The sequence below is a fragment of the Diabrotica virgifera genome, chromosome 3 (genome assembly GCF_917563875.1).
Source record: "Diabrotica virgifera virgifera chromosome 3, PGI_DIABVI_V3a".
NCBI classification, from domain to species: Eukaryota; Metazoa; Arthropoda; class Insecta; order Coleoptera; family Chrysomelidae; genus Diabrotica; species Diabrotica virgifera.
In genome coordinates, this window is record NC_065445.1 from 119,879,569 (window position 1) to 119,899,122 (window position 19,554).

General features: G+C 35.1%; 1 protein-coding gene and 1 long non-coding RNA gene across 3 annotated transcripts in view; one reads left to right on the top strand and one right to left on the bottom strand.

The window, feature by feature from the left end:
• Positions 1-19,554, bottom strand: part of LOC126881275 (extracellular sulfatase SULF-1 homolog) — a 505,200-nt gene that overhangs the window by 149,057 nt on the left and 336,589 nt on the right. The window lies entirely within an intron of this gene.
• On the top strand, positions 330-2,047 carry LOC126881277 (uncharacterized). Its single transcript, XR_007696776.1, has 2 exons — positions 330-995; positions 1,866-2,047. It is a non-coding gene; the product is annotated as an uncharacterized LOC126881277 (long non-coding RNA).

Sequence of the window (19,554 nt, forward strand, 5' to 3'; positions counted from 1 at the left end):
CTTCCCCTGTTACAGTGTTCCCCATCATCAAAGTTTGTCAGACTAGACACCGTTAAACTAATATTAACAAATTTTCACCTTGCTATTAATCAACTTTTTTTTGGTACGCGGGATCCAGGTTTAATAGTGATGAGCGCGCTAATAACCGGCAAAATAACGCAAAAGATGGAAAACATGTTAAGTTTTGAGATAAAAAGAAATGAAACTAGTGGAGGTGAGAGATCTAGCGATAAAAACCTATAAACTTACATTCTATTTATTGTTTCCCACCTTTAGACGTATCAGAGGAGTATGTCAAATAAAACTGTCACTAGTGGGAAACAATAAATAGGCCGTTCCAAGATGCTGTCAAAATTAAATCAATATGGCTACCGGAAGGCAAACATTGAATATTATTCTATCAGGTTCTTATGGTTTTAGATCATTTTAGTTGTTGTACAAAGATTAATTTAACATTTTCTCTGGAAGTATTAATTTAGAAAGATAATATGCCTCATTGGTGTTGTGTTTTGAAGTGTGAAATGCAAAGTAATCGTGATAAAGTTAGCTTTTACCACTTACCATCAGTGCTACATTCTAAGCACAAAACTGAACCAATTTAACTAAATAAGTTATAGTTATCATCTGAGAGACAACAACAATGGTAAAATGCAATAAAATATTAAGATTTTACTAGCAAAATGGAAATTCCCCTGTAATCATCTTATATCTGGTAAGTTACAACATTTGAACATTAACCATTTTTGAAGATGTTAACAGTCTAATCTTGTAGGAAAACCAGCCGACTTAACTGATAATAACAATTCAGATTGGGTTCCTTCAATAAATATGGGGTATATAAACACAATGAAATGAGTTCCCCAAAATCTAAAATGGGAATTAAGGTACCAAAGGAGAATTAAAAGAAAAGGGTACCTACAAGAAAAAATTGCTTTTTTATTCCTCTTGAAATGATTTATAAGACACTGGACTGTCTTATATTCTACAAATACTAGGTAGGTCTATGATTTTACACATTTTTCATTAATGATACATTACTGTTACTTTAGTAGATTTAGAAACAGTGGATAGTTAGTGGTAGATAGCAGTTATTTGGTATAAAAGCTAGTTTAGTAGAAGACAAGATTTTGCCAAATAGTCAAACATATATTACAATGGAAAAATTAACAAATACATTTTATGTCATTAACATTAACACAGGATTTTAAATATCAGCTTAAGAAATTAGCTTTATCTTGTGAAAGTATAGAAAATGATGATGCCAAAACTAAAAATTATACTGGTTTAGCAAATTACAATGTTTTTAAAATAGCTTTAAAGTATATTACACCATTTATCAAATACCATCAAAATACTGTTTTGTCACCAAGTGATCAAGTATTGCTTACTTTAGCTAAACTAAGCTTAAACTTAGATTATAAAGATTTGGGATATAGGTTTAGTATTTCACCCTACCCGGTATCAACTTATTTCAAAAATACTTTGTATATAATGTGTCTTAGGTTAAAAAAATTTGTGTTCTGGCCTGATAGAGATATTTTAAAGAGAACTATGCAAAATTCACTTAAAGAATCTTTTCATGGAAATACTACAGGTATAATTGACTTTGGACGAATGTTGGTATGAAACGAATTATTTATTGTTCTGAAGCTAGTTATTTGAGGCATTTTTGTAATTAACTATTCTAATTGGGAAATAAGCCACAATACTTAAAAAATAATTTTATTAATCTTTCGACTTCCAAATCAGACGTCATTGTCAAAATACAAAATATTATTATTTATGCATATTATTACCTGTAAATATTTCTTCTGATTGTTAATTGTAAAGGATAGAAAAATTACCATTTATTTTATTTTTTTTAGAATCAGCTGAGAGAAGTGGTCTACAAAAACCCAGGAAGGAAACGGAATATGTGGCTACGAAAGGCAAAAGAAAGGTTTACAAAGCAAATGTGACACATTTTTTTGAAATATTTAGGAATATCAGTAAATTGCATTAAAAAAATGTATGAAAAGATTTTGTTCAATAAAAATGTTTATATTTATCAAGGATGTATTAATTGGTATGGCCACATATCGTCAGTGATGTAATAATACATCCTATCTGTTTTTTCATGAGTTTCGTAAGAGAGACTAAAAACTTGTCTTAGGGTCACCTCCTGTTTTCATATGATATTTTTTGACTTGTTTTGTAGTAAATTAAACTATCTATGAACTACAAAACAAGTCAAAACTTACATATGAACACAGGAGGTGACCTTAAAACATGTTTTTCCATCTCTCCTACAAAACTCATGAAAAAACAGATAGGAGGTATTGTCACATCAGCAAGGATGTACAGTGATGAGTGCCCTAATAACCGGCAAAACAGCACAAAAGATGGGCAACATATTTAGTTGTGAGATAAAAAGAAATGAAACTAGTCGAGCTGGGAAATTTAGCGAAATTAACCTTTAAATTTTATTTTATATTGATTGTTTCCCACCTTTACACATATCAGAGGAGTATGTCAACTAAAACTGTCACTGTGACAGTGGTAGTTTCCAAACTCGTCTGATACGTCTGAAGGTGGTACACAATCAATACAATCTAAATGTATAAGTTAATATCGCTAAATTTCCCAGCTCGACTAGTTTCATTTCTTTTTATCTCACTACTTAATACGTTTTCCATCTTTTGTGCTATTTTGCAGGTTATTAGAGCGCTCATCACTGTATTTCTGGTATATCCAGGGAATGTCTACAAAATATATTTTGAATGTCCAAAGAACATTCGTGGACACACATGGAATGTTCCAATAAGACATTCAGGTAATGTTTAAAATGCTGACACAGGATTTTCCTGGCATGTTCAGGGAACGTGTTTTCGGGGATATTCCAGGAATTTTTCAATGTCTGTGTACCTTCTATGGACATATATGGAATATTTTGGTGTTATTAGCACCGCACTCCACTTGCGATTTGTAATCAGGAAGATTGAACACATTGTTTCAAATACAAGTCAATCCATTTGTAACTAAATAATCATGGATTGACTTCTATTTGAAAGAATGTGTTCAATCTTCACGACTACAAATCGCAAGTGGAGTCCGGCGCTTAGAGCTACTTCCTCTTCGGTATTATGTATTATACTACAGAAATTAGGAACTTTCCTTCTAAATATATGTATGCATCTTGGCCATTAAACATTTTTTTAAGGGGTTACATAGGTCTTATGGGTAAAAAAAGTGACTTTAAAAAAATTATATCTCGAAAACTAAAATTTATTTTTATTTATAATTGGAACATGTAAAAGTATAATACTTAAGGTAGTCTCAAAAAAAGTTTCAGCCAAAAATATTCATTTTTGTAGAGCTTAAGTTTTTTTGCGGTGGGCAGCATAACTAAGTCCAGTCTCATATGAAATCAAAAAGTTTCTTGTAGTTTATACCTCTGGCTAGTAAATGAACGAAGGAATTAAAAAAAATGAAATTTGAAGATTTTACAAAGTTTAAACACATTTTTGACCCCAATTTTTCTCATTTTTAAAGTAGTTTTTTTTGATAAAACAAAAATGACCTCATCTAATAAAAAAATCTTTGTTCATTCACTAACCAGAGGTATAAACTACAAGAAATTTCAGATGAAACTGGACTTGTTATGCTGCTCACCGCAAAAAAGGGCTGTTGTCGAAAAATTGCAGTCAACTCTACAAAAATGAATATATTTGGCTGAAATTTTTTTGAGTGTACTATACTTTTACATGTTCCAATTATAAATAAAAATAATTTTTAGTTTCCAAGATATAATTTTTTTAAAAAGTCACTTTTTTTACTCACAAGACCTATGTAACCCCTTAATAACTGCCTTTCCATGCTGTAGCAAACTTAACAAATTGTTGATTTCAAATTGTAACAGTTAAGTTTTGCAAAGTATGCTGCCCTCTTGTATCTTCTGTGTTATCTTCATCATACAATTACTTCATCTAAAAACTTTCTGCGATATATTCATTTTGTTGCTAAAATTATTTCCTGATCCATGGGTTGAATAAGCGATGTATTTTTTGGCAAAAACATACATTTAAAGTTGCCATGTTTTGATCATAGAATATTTTCAGAGGGATGAGCAGGAGCGTTGTCTAAAATCAAAAAACATTTCACCTCTTCCGGCAGATTCTCAGTTTCTTCTCTTGAAATTTTTTCACTGCAGGTACAGTCGGAGAAATGAAAGAGTACCCATGAACGATCACATATTATTAACATAATTAATCTATCTCTATCGTTTGTTATTTATAGAAAAAGAACAGCAAATACAAAATATGTGATTGTACCTGTTTGACGTGACCGTTCATGGGTATTCTTTCATTTTTCCGACTGTACAAATTCTTTAAAAGGTCAATTTTTTAAGATATCTGGGGTGAACCACTATGATGAAATTATTTATTTTTATAGCTCCACAATTATATACAAATCCTACCTCAAAATATTTGTAAGAATTTAAACTCTTGAATGCCTTCATTTGTTGACCTGTGTAAAAACTATTACTAAGCTCCAAATACAAAAAAAAACTATGTCCGTGTAAGTAACTATATTTGTCCATGTTGTCACCCTTGAAAAACTTTTTCTACTGTAGGTTAACTCATACCCCTTGAGGGAAAATGGATCTATATACCAAAAGCTTTTGAAAATATTTACTTATGTTTATTTATTCACTGCTTACAACTAAATACAGTCGTTAAAGTACTTCTACAGCTAGAAGCTACAGAAGTCAACAGCAAAATGTTCGGAAAATACAACTATAAAAAACTATTATACAACGATTAAACTATTATATAAAAACAATTATATAAACGACTATTTTATTACAACAATAAATATTTTATAAAAAAACTATTAAACGTAAAAAACTTAAGAAACTCAATGCGGTACAAATATAAATAATTTCAATGTTTGCCTTCCAGCTTTCAATTAGTGTCATAAACGTCAAAGTCTTGAAATGGCCTATACAATGTAAAGTTATAGGTATTTATACGCTCTGAGCTTCGCTGGTGTCGCTCCTAGCGGTTACTAATTCAACTTCCACCGGTAATTTTTAAATTTATTATTTAATTGTTATCGCTTAATATTTACAACGCAAAAAATTAATTAAATTGTAATCGATTTTTTTAATATTTTGCTAATCACTTTGACGTTCTATTGATTAAATATGAATTTCTTATTTTGGATACTTTCACAATTATCGTGTAGATGGAGCTTAGATTGATAGATTGTTTTATAAAATCATATTACGGAACATTAAAAAAACTTAAATTCAGTATTTAAAACGTAAGTATATTTAAGTTAAAAATATATACCACAGCTTCGACCAACTAATACTTTTTATAATTAATGTTTTTAATTTTAATTTTAAATTAATCACTTTGACATTTATGTCAAATTTCCGGTAAAGGTTTACAGACTTGTCACTACTGGCGCTCGCGAATTTGTAAATATCCCCTCTACGTACGAGCTCACAGCGTATAGCTAAATGTCCCACCTCCACTAGTTTCATTTCGTTGTATCTCACAACTTAATGTGTTTTCCATCTTTTGTGTTGTTATTCTGCCGGTTATTAGCGCGCTCATCACTGTGTTTTTTGATAAACTGTTTTTTACTCAATAATATTTCTTGGAAAAGGTAAGAGATCGGCCCTGTACGAATCAAAATATGTGGGTTTCAAGACAGGAGATATTTTGTGACCTTTTGTCCACGCATTTATTCTAATGAAACGAATATGAATACACTTCCGTTGCTAACTAAACTTCTTGACACTTCACGAGGTTGATGATTTTATTAGAAAAGATAATTTAGTGTCGGCCGACATACATAAAGGCGAGGTACTCGAACAGGAAATTTATTACGAAATTTTTAGGATACCTACGCACCGCTTGCTTGGGACAATACGCCTTTTTGGTAACCTACACATTTCGACTTATTTGTTAAAAAGCATCGAGCACTAATTGGAGGAGACAAGTTTACTATTTATCTTCATAGAACCAACCTTAAAAGTTATTATTCGTTTGGTGTAGGTACCTAAATAATAAATTTTTCGTTGCTTTCTAATTTTTCCCTATATGTATTTCCATCGGACAATGGAAATACATATAGGGAACATAAAACTTACGTATTTCGACAGCAATATATACATACATAATATCTAAGATACATATATAGTTTAATAATTAAAACAATGTTAAAAATATAGGACAGCCCAATAAGTCACAACGTACCTTTACCCTATTATATCTATTATGTCAAAATTAGTGTATGTTTGTTGACGTTTGATTTATCATTTAAACAATCAATTGTTTCTACATCATAGGCGGGCTGAAATGATTATTTTTTGTGTATTTGAGATTAAATTGAAATATATTTTGTTTAAAGTTTTGACATCTTTTTTATCATTTATTGCACTATTATCTTTTTAAATCTCTATAAACTTAAGGAGCTCCCTCTTTTTCTGTTGTGTTCACTTTTTGGGATTTTAGTTTTGCCAAAATCAAATGTCCCTAAAAAACCATAAAGCCCCAGGCCCAGACGGCATACAGGCGGAACTACTAAAAAAAGGGGAGACAAACTACATCTTGATATATATCATCTTATAAGAGAAGTCTGGGAAAGAGAAGAAATACCGAAACACTGGCATGAAAGCCATATAATACCTATTCACAAGAAGGGAGACAAACAAATATGTCGGAACTATAGAGGAATATCGTTAATTAATACAACATACAAGATTATATCCATAATACTGTTTAGAAGATTAACTTCATACGCAGAGGAAATAATAGGCGACTACCAAAGCGGATTCAGACCGGGAAGGTCGACTATAGACCAGATCTTCGTCCTACGCCAGGTGTTGGAAAAAAACTGGGAATTCAACCGCGATGTACACCAAATCTTCGTGGACTTCAAACAAGCTTACGATTCTGTTAGCAGAGAAGCATTGTGGGAGACTATGGTAGAAATGGGAGTACCTGGAAAACTGGTACGATTAGCAAAGGTGAGCACGGAGAACGCTTCCGCACGAATCAGAGTTGGCAGCAACACGTCGGAGGAATTCCTCATTGACACAGGACTTAGACAAGGAGATCCTCTCGCCCCTCTGCTGTTTAACTTCGCACTGGAACATGCAGTAAGGAAAGCTCAGCCACAACTGACAAACGGATTTGCCACCCAAGGATCAAAAATACTATTAGCCTTTGCGGATGACGTGGACACAATTGCACAATCCACCAGAGATGCAAAAGAAGTTTTCACCCTATTCGAGAACGGAGCCAAGGAAGTTGGTCTTAAGGTCAACGAGGACAAGACCAAGTACATGGTGGTTACGAAGAACCCAAGACCAAGGGGTAGACAAAACGTAACAATTAATGAATACAATTTTGAAGTCGTCAAAGAATTTAAGTACTTGGGAGCGATCATAACATCTGGAAATAACTATGAAAAAGACGTGGCAGCCAGGATTATTGCAGGAAACGGGGCATATTACTCGTTAAGGACCCTACTTAAATCAAAAATACTCTCAAGACCAGCAAAAATAAGAGTATATAAGACAATAATTCGTCCCACAATAACGTACGGAAGCGAAACCTGGACTCTGAATCAGCGGGAAACAACAAAATTACTGGTACTTGAAAGAAAAATACTGCGGACTATCTATGGGCCTTGCAGAGAAGAGACAACAGGAGAATGGAGAAGAAGACACAATGATGAACTCCAGACAATATACGGAGATGAAAACATAGTAAGCTACATTAAATCAAACAGAATACGATGGGCGGGTCACGTACTAAGATCAAGTGACGAAAGACTTCTAAACGCCACATTCTGGGAAAGGCCCGATGGAAAAAGGTCAGTTGGTCGCCCAAGAAAGAGATGGAAGGACGCAGTAGCCAGCGATCTACGCAAAATGGGAGTACAGCAATGGGAAATAGCTGCTCAGGACCGACAACAATGGAGGGAAATAGTAACCGCGGCCAAGACTCACATAGAGTTGTAGAGCCAAATGATGATGATGATGAAAATCAAATTTATGTTTATTTTCGTTTTCATGTTTTGTGAGGGCTGTTGAGTTTTTTGTAAAATTTGTGAGAATCTATTCTTGAGTTAAATGTAGCTGGCAGGTTTGTCCAATATATACCGACCACATTGCAATTTGGGCAGGGAATTTCATATTTCATATGGGGGTTTTCGGTTTTAGTTTAGAGAGATAGTTAGAGGTTAGAAATGGTGGAGATGAAGTTGGACGATTGGAGAAGGGGAAGGACTTAAGGTTACAGGTTAAAAACGGAGTATATGTGGCTGGAGGAGGAAACATGAATGAATGAGGACATATTATTATAATTGCTTGGAGAAAAATTAGGACGAGTAGGAGAATTAAAATATAGTATATTGGCTCCTTCCTACATAACGGAAAATGAGACACTAGATTGAGAAATTGCCCACATGATACAAGCTGGTTCGTTTAACTGGAAATCGGAGAAGGCTGAAAGGAAAGATATACAAGAGTACCGTGAGACTTGCGTTGGTGTATGGCGGTGAAGTGTGGCCTATAAAGAAGATTCCGGAAAAGAAAATGGAGGTAGCTTAAATGAAAATGTTACGGTAATGCTGGGTACGACTAGAAGGGAGAAGATCAGGAACGATTTGATTAGGGAAAGAGCCAGGGCGACTACAGTCTCAAAAAAAGATTCAAGAACAAATACTGCAACGGTATGGTCACGTTAGGCGCAGAAATGAAAACTATGTGCGACGAAGGATAGAGCTATTAGAAATTGATGGAAGGAGAAGTAGAGGAAAACTGAGAATAAGATGATACATTGGAAAGATGAAATGAATGACGTAAGGAGAAGAAGAAGGGAAAGAAAAAAGAAGACCTGACGTGAGATGCTTAGCCAGAATGATATCAGTGTGATACGGAACGGAATACCTATAAAAAGTACTTAATGGAAAATTTAATTACGGATGTGGATCCGCCCACTCATAGAGATAAAAGCAAATAATGATACTGACACATCAAAAAGATTGACTTATATAATAAAAACAAGTATTACTTGTATGGTGTTATGTAGACCATAGTTCTGCAGAACTATTGTCTATCTAGATTCTAGATATTAGATAGACTATAGATTCTATAGGAAGGAAAGTATGCTAAATTTGCAGTTACTCGAGCGTTATACGGAAACCTATTGGGTTGTGAAGAGGAAGTCCTAAAACCAAAAAAATTTAAGTTTTCCATAAAGTGGGGGACTTTCCATATTTTTTATCCATAATTCGAAAAAATTTGTCGAATAAAAATTACTTATTTTTACGTAAGGAATCCAAATCTTCAATAAAAAAAGGGGGTTCCTATTTAAGATTTTAAAGTAACCCCCCGCCCCACTTCCCTCGGGGGTAGTGTTTGGTGTCATTCGATAGATGATTAGATAGATGACGCATTAGAAGCGTTAAATAGATGAAGTCCCATAAAATATTAAATATTAAATCCATATTAAATATGGTGGTTTATAGGAGTTTTTTTGTTACGATAGGATCGAGTAGATAGAGTGATTCTATAATAGAGTATGAAAGAGTGTAAGATACGTCATTAAAATTTGAAGGATCAAATATCATCATTATTGAGGACCTTCATATTAAAACGCTGCATGTAGCATAATAATTATCCTTAGAGTAAACCTAGCAAAGCATTTAAAAATAATATATGTTGACGTGATTGAATAATCTTAAACTTTATATTGTTCTGTTCTATGTATATAAATGCAGGTTTTATTTGACACTGCCTCGTAAATAAACCTAGTTAGAAGCAGCGTGGATTGAAGTAACATTATATTTTCACGAAATATCATCGGTCGTGACAAATTTTCACGCTCTGTTTAAACTCATAAAACTATAGACGGCTTTACGCTCTAAATAAACATTATAGTGATATTTCAATACATAACAAACGTGCTAAAAACATCATCTAAGAACGGTGTAAACAGAGTTAACGATCTACCATGTTTATGCTGTCAAAAATATAGCTCTTCCATAATCAACTTATTAGTAAATACTTTCTAAAGGCCAGAACGCATTAAGACAGAAACGCATTAGAGAGTCGCAGACGCGACTCGTCGCGAACAAGACAGTGGAAGACTTGAGATTCTTATTAAAAATTGAATCAAGTCCTCGTCGCGCCCGCGACTTCCAAATGCGTTCATGAAGATTAAAGGCAGAAACGCATTAGAGAGCCGCGGACGCGACTCGACTCGTCGCGGACTGGTCTAGTTGAGATTCTTTACGTTGTTTTTAATCTTTATGAACGCATTTCGAAGTCGCGGACGCAACGAAGACTTGATTCAATTTTTAATGAGCATCTCAAGCTGGGTACTCACTTGAGCACGAATACGCATGAGGCAAGCCGAGGCCGCACGGAATGCCTCGAGTCGGGAAAAATGTATGAGGACACGCATCCCGCATGAGGCTTGCCGCAGCAGCGATCCATTTATTCGCCCTGAGGCAGCGAATATGTCGAACGAACAATTATTATTATAATGATAGGTAGGGTTACGAGGATTCCATAGTATTTCCATATTTTTGTATTTATCAATAAGTTCTAAACAAAACTCTTGGCTCCATTCTATTTTTTATAGGTAGATTTATAAATTTGTCTTAAATTTTTAAGTGTATAACTTTCCAAAAGAATGAATATTTCAAAATATGAAATAAAATTCAACAAAATCCAAAGTTTTTACAACCTTTTTGTATTATTGAAGTTATACTTCTTTACAATCGAGAGTGAAATTTTATAATGCCGGGCGCATGCGCACAGACAGTATGTATTTCGTTGCTAATCTTTCAAGATATGTATGTATCAGCGCTGTCAGCGCAAAGAAGTCATATTATATCATATAAAAGGATATATTAGTGTTCTTAGTAAATATATTATTTATTATAATTTTTGTGTCTTTGGATTTGTCTTCCTCGGGAATAAGATATTTTATAATAATAGTAAGTATATTTAAATATTTTTGTATACCACTTGGTCTATTAAATTTGTCAGTATGTATGAGAAATCTTGAAACCTGTCAAAGCAAAAAAGCTATAGCGCAGTGGTAGAGCGTGTGACCGGAGATCAAGAGGTCCTGGGATCAAATCCCGGAAGTGGTAGGTAAAGAAAGTTAGTTTAATATTTAAATAAAATACAAATAACCTGTTAAGTATATTAATTTCGTTGAAATCATAATAATAGAAGTATAACTTCTTACGTGCGTACAAAGTACACACACACACACATTTTTTATATAATAGTTACAATCATTGCTTGCACGGTCTGTTTAAAAAAAATATACAAATATGAATCGAAACGCAACCGCATGTTTAAAAATACTTAAAAACCGTTCACACTGAGGCACGAATCCCTTTGATGGACCGACAACAAATGGATCGCTCCGAGGTGTGTGGCGAACGATTTGAGCATATTTGCCGCGCCTCGGATGACGTCCTCACTTACTGCCTCGTACGGCCTCGGCTTGCCTCATGCGCGTTCGTGCTCAAGTGAGTACCCAGCTTTAAGTCTTCCACTGTCTTGTTCGCGACGAGTCGCGTCCGTGACTCTCTAATGCGTTTCTGTCTTAAATACAACGTAAATAATCTGAGCTAGACTAGTCTGCAACGAGATCGCGCCGTAAAAAATCGCTCGTGTGGCCAAAGCGTAATGCGTTTCTGCCTTTAGAGAGTCGCGGACGCGACTAGACTCGTCGCAGACTCGTCTCGCTCAGATTCTTTAAGGCTGATTCTCACTAGCATGCAAGGCAAGTGCTCGGCATGGGCAAGGCATCGGCTCGGCAAGATACATTTTACATAAAATATTATGCACTTCATGGGATGTAATTCACACTATGCGTGCCAGGCACCGGCAAGCGATGGGCTTTGCATGCGACGTTCTTTTCAAAACAATCTTTGCCTAGCATGTGCCGTGAAGGTCACGACAGTGTGAATACCTTACCGGCAAGCAACCTGCAATATTGGTTGTTTAAAATCAGTTTTATAAAGACGATAGAGAAAAGAAGTATTTTGTTTTTGAAGAGGTTCCTCAATATGCGCCAATTTTTCTTCTTCTTTTGGCATCATAACTCTGGATGGGTCTTTGCCTGTCTGGCTATGTCCTTCCATTCGGATTTCTCTTGTGTACTTTTTCTCCATTGTCTTATGTTCATGGTTTTCATGTTCATTCATCCATCCCTCTCGTTCTGGCCCTTTCTTTTTTTTCGCCTTCCTATCGGCTTCCATTGTAATATTTTCTTAGTTGTTTCTTCATTGTCTTTTCTCTGCACATGTCCCAGCCATGACAGTCTTTGACTTTTCACAAATTGTACAATATCATAACCTTCATCCAATTCATTAACCTCGTTGTTTCTACTGATTTTCCATGTGCCGCCTTCTCTGCTTGCACCGGGCCATATACTTTTCTCAGTATTTTTCTCTCGAATGTAGTGAGTTGGGCTTCATCCCTTTTCGTCATTGCTCAGGTTTCACAACCATACGGGTCTAATCAATGTTCTGTAGATAGTGATTTTGATTCTTTTGTCTAATAATTTCGATGTCATCAATCTTTTAATAGCATAGTATGTACGATTCCCCTCTGGAAATACGTGCATTATTTTAGATCCTTACGGAATTCTTCTAATTTCTGTGCCCAGATATGTGAAGGCATCCACACGTTAAAGAGTATAGTTGTCTATTGTGATATAATTTTCATTGTCAGGTGTTCTTTTGACGGTCATGTCATTCGTTTTTGCTTCGTTTGTTTAAAGCTCCCTTTTTCGTGCATCAGGATCAATGTTTTTGAACGCTTGAGTTAGTCGTGTCAAAGTGTAGAACTACATCGTCTGCATATGCAGTAATTTGTACTGTATTGGTGTTTCATTGGTTTTTCTGATGGGTGACTCAAGAACTAGGTTGAATATTATGGTTCAATATGCAGTCCTAAGCGTTAAATTCATTCACTGTCATTCGGTTATATTTAAAAAATTTTGTCTGATCGTCTAAAAGTTAGGAGTGTAAGGTTGCAAATTTTCATTCTTTTGTGCGTTTCTTTAACATTTTAAGCACCCAACAACGTCTTTTTCTATTTCTGCAATATTTGTTTTCATTTTCTGTTTCTTCGTCTAATATTAGAGCAATTTTTATTAACGTTCAATTTCAACATTGTTCACTACACTCCGAAAACCTTGCCCGTGCCTTGCCGTTGCCGGTTCGGTTCCTTGCACGTCTAATGAGAATCAGGCTTTACGTTGTTTTTAATCTTAATGAATGCATTAGGAACTCGCGGACGAAGCGCAGTCCCGACGTGGACTCGATTGATTCTTGGATGAGAATCTCAAGACGTCTCGGTGATCGGTCTCGCTTTGTCAAGTCCGCGACTCTCTAGTGCGTGCACACACAGAGACGCGGACGAGATAACTTTGAGTTTTCGTGTATGCTGTATGCTCGACAATCAACGAAAACGCTCGGCTGATTATTAAAACAAATGAAGCTCTCACGTCATTTACTTTGTAATGTTTAGGTGTGTAATGTAACGATATTAACCCTTTCAGCTCCTTTTCACGGTAAAATATTGCAAACCTCCAATTTTTTAAAGAACCGCTTGGATTTACATGAAATTTGACATACACATAGATAACATGTCAAAGAAAAAAAGTGACATTCTGCCGATGTTTACTTTTGCCCTGGGGATGAGTTTCACCTCTTCTCGGGGGTGAAAAAACATACGTTCAAAATACGGAATTGGATAAACTGACAACTCTAAGCAACTTTTGTTCTGAGTTTTTCACAAGTCAATACTTTTTGAGTTATTTTCGAGTGAATATGTTCATTTTTCAACAAAAAAAAACACGTTTTTAGACGGTTTTTCGCAAATAACTCTAAATGTACGTATTTTACCGAAAAAAGTATTCTTGGCAAAACTACAGCCTATAAAAAAGTGATAAAAATGGAGTAGATATTATATTATAGCAGGCCCACTAAACTTAGGTAATAATGAATTTAGAAAACTCATGAACCACGAAGTAAGAGGACTCCTGAAAGGAGAAGACATCGTCAGATTTATCAAGGCACAGAGACTCAGATGGATGGCACATATAGAAAGGAGAAATCCAGAAGCCGTCATCAAGAAAATTTCCAAATATAGACCTGTATCAGGCAGACCACGAGGAAGACCCAAAACTAAATGGGAGAACCAGATAGTCGAGGACCTTAAGAAGATGGGAGTCAGATGGGTAACCATAAGCAAAAACAGGAACGAATGGAGAAAAATTGTAGAAGAAACCAAGTCACACAACCAATTGTAAAACCAAAATGTTAATGCGGATTGATTCACCGCGACAAACGAATCGGAAGAGCCCAAAGAGGGCGGCAATCACTCCGCTAGGAGTGTGGATGCCTTGATGATATTATATTATGAAGTCCATAGACGCATAGTTTCAGTAGAAGCTGTGTTTTAGGAAATGTAGGATAAAAGGTTGAAATGTTGAAAAAGGGGGAAATGTTGTTGGAATGTAAGTTCTTATTAATCAAATTCCAAATCGAATAGTTCAATATGAAATAACCAAAAAATCAAGCATTTGCGTATTGGAGAAAACTCATAAAATTTTTTTAAGGTGTTTAAAAAAGCTTCATTTTTTTAAACTTTTAACATCAAAAGTAAGTAAGTTACGCTCAAAATAATGTTGGTCCCTTTTTTTTTGGTAAAAAAATCGTGAAAATCACCCCCTAAATAAATTAATCATTACCGCTTCACCACAAACTTTACTATTGCTTTGTTGATAATGATCTGCAGTTTCATCGGTTCAAAGTGCTTATTTTTGAAAAGGCTGATGGCTCCTCTACATAATCGGCGATAACAGACGATCAAGCGCGAGCACGATTGTGTAGAGTAGGGGTGGCGGTTGTTGACAAAAACACCGGTTTTTGGTTATACCGGTTTTTTTACCTACAGTTTAACCTGGCGGTTATAACCGGTCAAAAAACCGGTTATTCCAAAAACCGGTGTTAGGTTTTTTTAGTCATAGCCAATACCAAATAAGTTACATTTACATTGCGCTTTAGTTTGTAATACTACATTCGAATCGATATCAGTCCATATCAGTATAAAAATCAGTCCTCAGTGTTGTAAAATCGGTTTCAGTCAGCTTAAAGTTTCCCATTTATGCACGGGGGCGAAAAATTTTCCCATTTTTTCTCTAAATTCAGTATTTTTTTCACTTATCCGGTTTTTTACCGGTTATTACTTTAAAAAGAAAAAACCGGTTATAACCGGGACAAAAAAACAACTAGAAAAACCGATTATTGCAAAGGAAAAAAACCGGTTTTAGGTTTTAACCGGTAGGTTTTTCCCATCCCTAGTGTAGAGGGCGTACTCGGTTATAGTTGCCCATGATCGTCTATGATCGCCCATGACTGTAGACTGTAGACGATCCGTGATTTTGCGGTTTTTTGGAGACGCTTCAAAGGGAATCGTCGAGTAATAAATAATAAGTTATTGAGTAATAAGTAATAGTTGCGTTGACATGCCTACGCGATCGCCGATCATTCATTTCCCGTCGGAAAATATTGTGCTTAGGTTAAAAAGTTGATGCAAGCTTAACTATTCCCCGTACCGAAAAATCTCAATGCGATTGCAAGTCGTATTTGAACTGGCATGGATTTTCTGAAAGTAGTGTCTTGTTTTGCTACTAATGGGGATATTTTTCGTACCAAATACCTAATTGAAATCGCTCGGTGACATACGTATAAAGTTTTTGAATTCTCCAGAAGGTTTAACCAATAATTCAGCAAGAAGATTCTCCATCATTTTTTTTTGAAAAAAGTATATCTAAGTGCAAAGCGATGAGTGAAAAATATGTTTATCGAATTGCGAAGTTTGATGTATCTAAACTCATTTGATTTTATCTCGAACAAGCCTGTCTTAAAGGTAGTTGTCAAAGACCACTCTTGTAGTAGTTGTAGACCGCTATTAAATAAATCATTGCAGTTGCAACACACTGGATGTCCATGTTGATGGTTGTCGTTCATCATGCTACGGACGATTATGTGGACACTTGCACGATGATTGTGCATAGACAATCACATGATCGGCCATCATCGGCGATAATAAAGAGGTAATGCATGAAGTTAAAAGGGCTTGAACTAGTCTCTAACCACGAGTATTTTCAAATTTTTATCAGTATATCTAAACCAATTTTTGTCTTACAGGAAAACAAGAAATCTAAAATATTCAGAAAAGCGAAGCCTACATTTTTTTCCCGTTGAGATTTTTGTTATTACTAATAATTTTTACATAAGAGAGGAAGAGGAAGGCCTCAGATGAGATGGAGCGACGACCTCAAAAAGCATGCCGGATCCAGATGGATGACCACAGCGCTGGATAAAAACCAGTGGAAAAGAGACGGGGAGGCCTATATGTCCAAAGATGGATAGATTAAGTCTCGAAGATAGATAGATAGAATCATTTTTAAGTTGTTTTGAAAAAAAAAAGAATTTTTTCAAATCTGAACTATACTGTGGTTATCGAAAAACTGAACTTCTACGTACTCTGCGATGAGTCCGCGACTGCCAAGTGCGAATACTAAAGCTGGATTTATAGTTTGACGTAGGTACTGTAGACGTAAACGCAACCTAGACGCACTGGAAAAGATCAACACCGAATTTTATGAACGTAAACGTATACAGGGTGTTTCATTAATAATTGTCCATATAGTAACTGGAGAAACCTTAGCACAAAATACGAAGATTTAACATAAAACACTTAAATAAAATGTGGTTCCTTACTGAGTTACAGGGTGTTTCATCTAAAAATTTAAAAATTATTTTTGCTTAGCATTTTAAAACTGTTCGACGTATCCTTTTCATACTTAGCAGGAAGTATAGGTACTGTGCAAAATACTAAATTATGTTAAACAAACGTTTCTGTCTATTACCAGAGGCGTACGACGGGGGAAGTGTATTGTTGACCCGTTCCAAATTCTACGCCACTGGCGGAATTGCTATTTTAGTTCAATTTTTGGATAAGAAAATAATATACTCTTCATTCGTAACGATAAAGTCATTAGTTTTCGAGATCTGTGAAGTTAAAAATAAAACGACCCGGTTATTTTGATTACTGTATTGTGTCGCTTCATTTTTAATTTGAAATATCTCGAAAACTAATAATTTTATCGTTACGAATGAAGAGTATATTATTTACATAAAAAGTATCGAAAAATCCACAAATTACACTAAAATAGCAATTTCGTCAGTGGCGTATAGGCTTGTGTAGTTCATGAGCGAACTAGTTCGAAGATCCGGCTCCGATACGTGAACTAAATGAACTAGTTCGCCAGAGCTGGCTTAAACCGCTCAGTCGCTCAGTGAGTCATTTATTTCCTGAAGCCCGGAGCTTCGCTTTTCGTTCGTTTATCAGTCAGGAGCGGTCGAGCGGTTCAATCTTCAGAGTCGTGACGCGACGAACGAAGTATCTGAGCTGCGGAGCTGAGCGGGTAGGAAGGAAGAGCGTGAACTAAAGAAAAGAACTATGAACTAATATTGACTGGTGAACGATGAGTTGACGTGGGTTAGCATCGAGCATTTTTTAAATAAATACAATTTAATTTGTCCTTTTTTTCTTATTAATGAATTTTGATCACATCCTTAAAAAAAAAGAATAATAAATTTTGTAATAAAATATTTTTAATGTTACTATAAATTAAAATCGGTATCAAAAATAAATTTATGCACAAACGATAAATCAATCTTACGTTTTGCTCATCTGTTCTCATGTAACTCTTTGTGCTAATGAACTAGTGAACTAAAAGATCGAACTAGTTCACTTCTTACATTTGAACTAAACTGAGCGCTCTTGATGATGAACTATTATGCCCAAGTCTAGTGGCGTAGAATTTGGGAAGGGTCAACCAGCCACTATCCCCTGCCGTACGCCTCTGGTAGTAGCTAGAAACGTTTGTTTATCATAATTTAGTAGGGTGTATAGTAGTCGCACTTCTTGCCAAGCATGAAAAGGATACGTCGAATAGTTTTAAAATGCTGAGCAAAAATAGTTTTTAAATTCTTATATAAAACACAGACCTTTCTATTGGTATCTTGCCTGTTGGCCTGTTGACTTCGAATCTCTGGCTATACGGGCTATTCTCTCGCTGTCCATTCTCGTCACATGCTGATTCCACTCTCGTCTTCTCTGTCTTCCCGACCGTACTATGTCTTGTATGTTACAGAGATCTCTTATTCTGTCGTTCGGTATTCTATCTCTCAGTGTTTTCCCAGTTATTGATCTTCTCATTTCTGATGTTCTCAGTATCCTCTTGGTTTCTGCTTTGTCACATCTTGTTTCTATCGCGTACGTCATGATCGGTCTAACACATGATTTATATATGCGTACTTTCCCTTTCAGCCTTATATCTTTATTTCTCCAGATGACATCCTGATACGTAATTGGCTTTATTTGCTTACTTTCGGACGCTCTCTTTAGCATATCCATAACTACATATGGATGTTAAGTTATTAATTTAATAAAAATATATCATAGTGTAATTTTAATTTCAGAAAAATATGAGTTGTTCATTAGCCTAATTCGTTCATTAACATTATTTAAAGACACAGCAAATGAAACAAAGTAGTTGGAAATCCTACGGCACCAAGGAGCATACCTTCGTGTATTTCCTAATCCATTGTAACACACAAAAAGGGTAAATATTATTATTAGGGTAAATAATAGTATAAATAAATAAACACAACGTTTGCTTGTTCGTATATATTAAGAGCGTTCGCAGGTACCTGTCGGCGACTAGTCGTTCACAATTCCTAACCTCACCTAATATAGATAATGCCGTTAAAAGATAAATAAACAAGGTATATTTACTTTTAATTAATATTAATAACTAATTATTAAATCTGTGCTCTGTGCGTAAAGAGAGTTTAGTACTAAAACACCGTTTTGAGATAAACGCGTTTAAAGTTTGCAACGTCCCGTGGCGCACTTAATAACTCATTAGTGTACACACTGAGTCTTCCTGTTTCTTAAATAATCATGCGTCTAAGTTCAGGACTTACACGCTTTACACATATTGTTTTTCATTAATATCTCAGTTTAGAAATGGAATTGGACTTGACAAATTATACACACATGTAGATATCAAAATCTAACATACAGATAGTGCAATGGCTAATTTCGAAAATTTTTGGACTTAACTCACTTTACGCACAGAGCACAGAAATTATACTAGGTAAATATACCTTGTATATTTATCTATTAACGATATTATTTATATTATTTTAAACTGTGCGCATGCGATTTGCTGACAATTAGTCACCGACAGTTACCCGCGAACGCACCTAATATGGGCTAGGTTGAATTAAGCGACTGTTTCTACTCATGCGCAAAAAGTCCACTTCGTCGATTTATAAATTGACATCAATTTACAGTCCGTTTGTTACGTCCCCGTTACGTCTCCAGTGCGTCTACGTCTACGGTACGTCAAACTATAAATCCAGCTTAAGTACGAG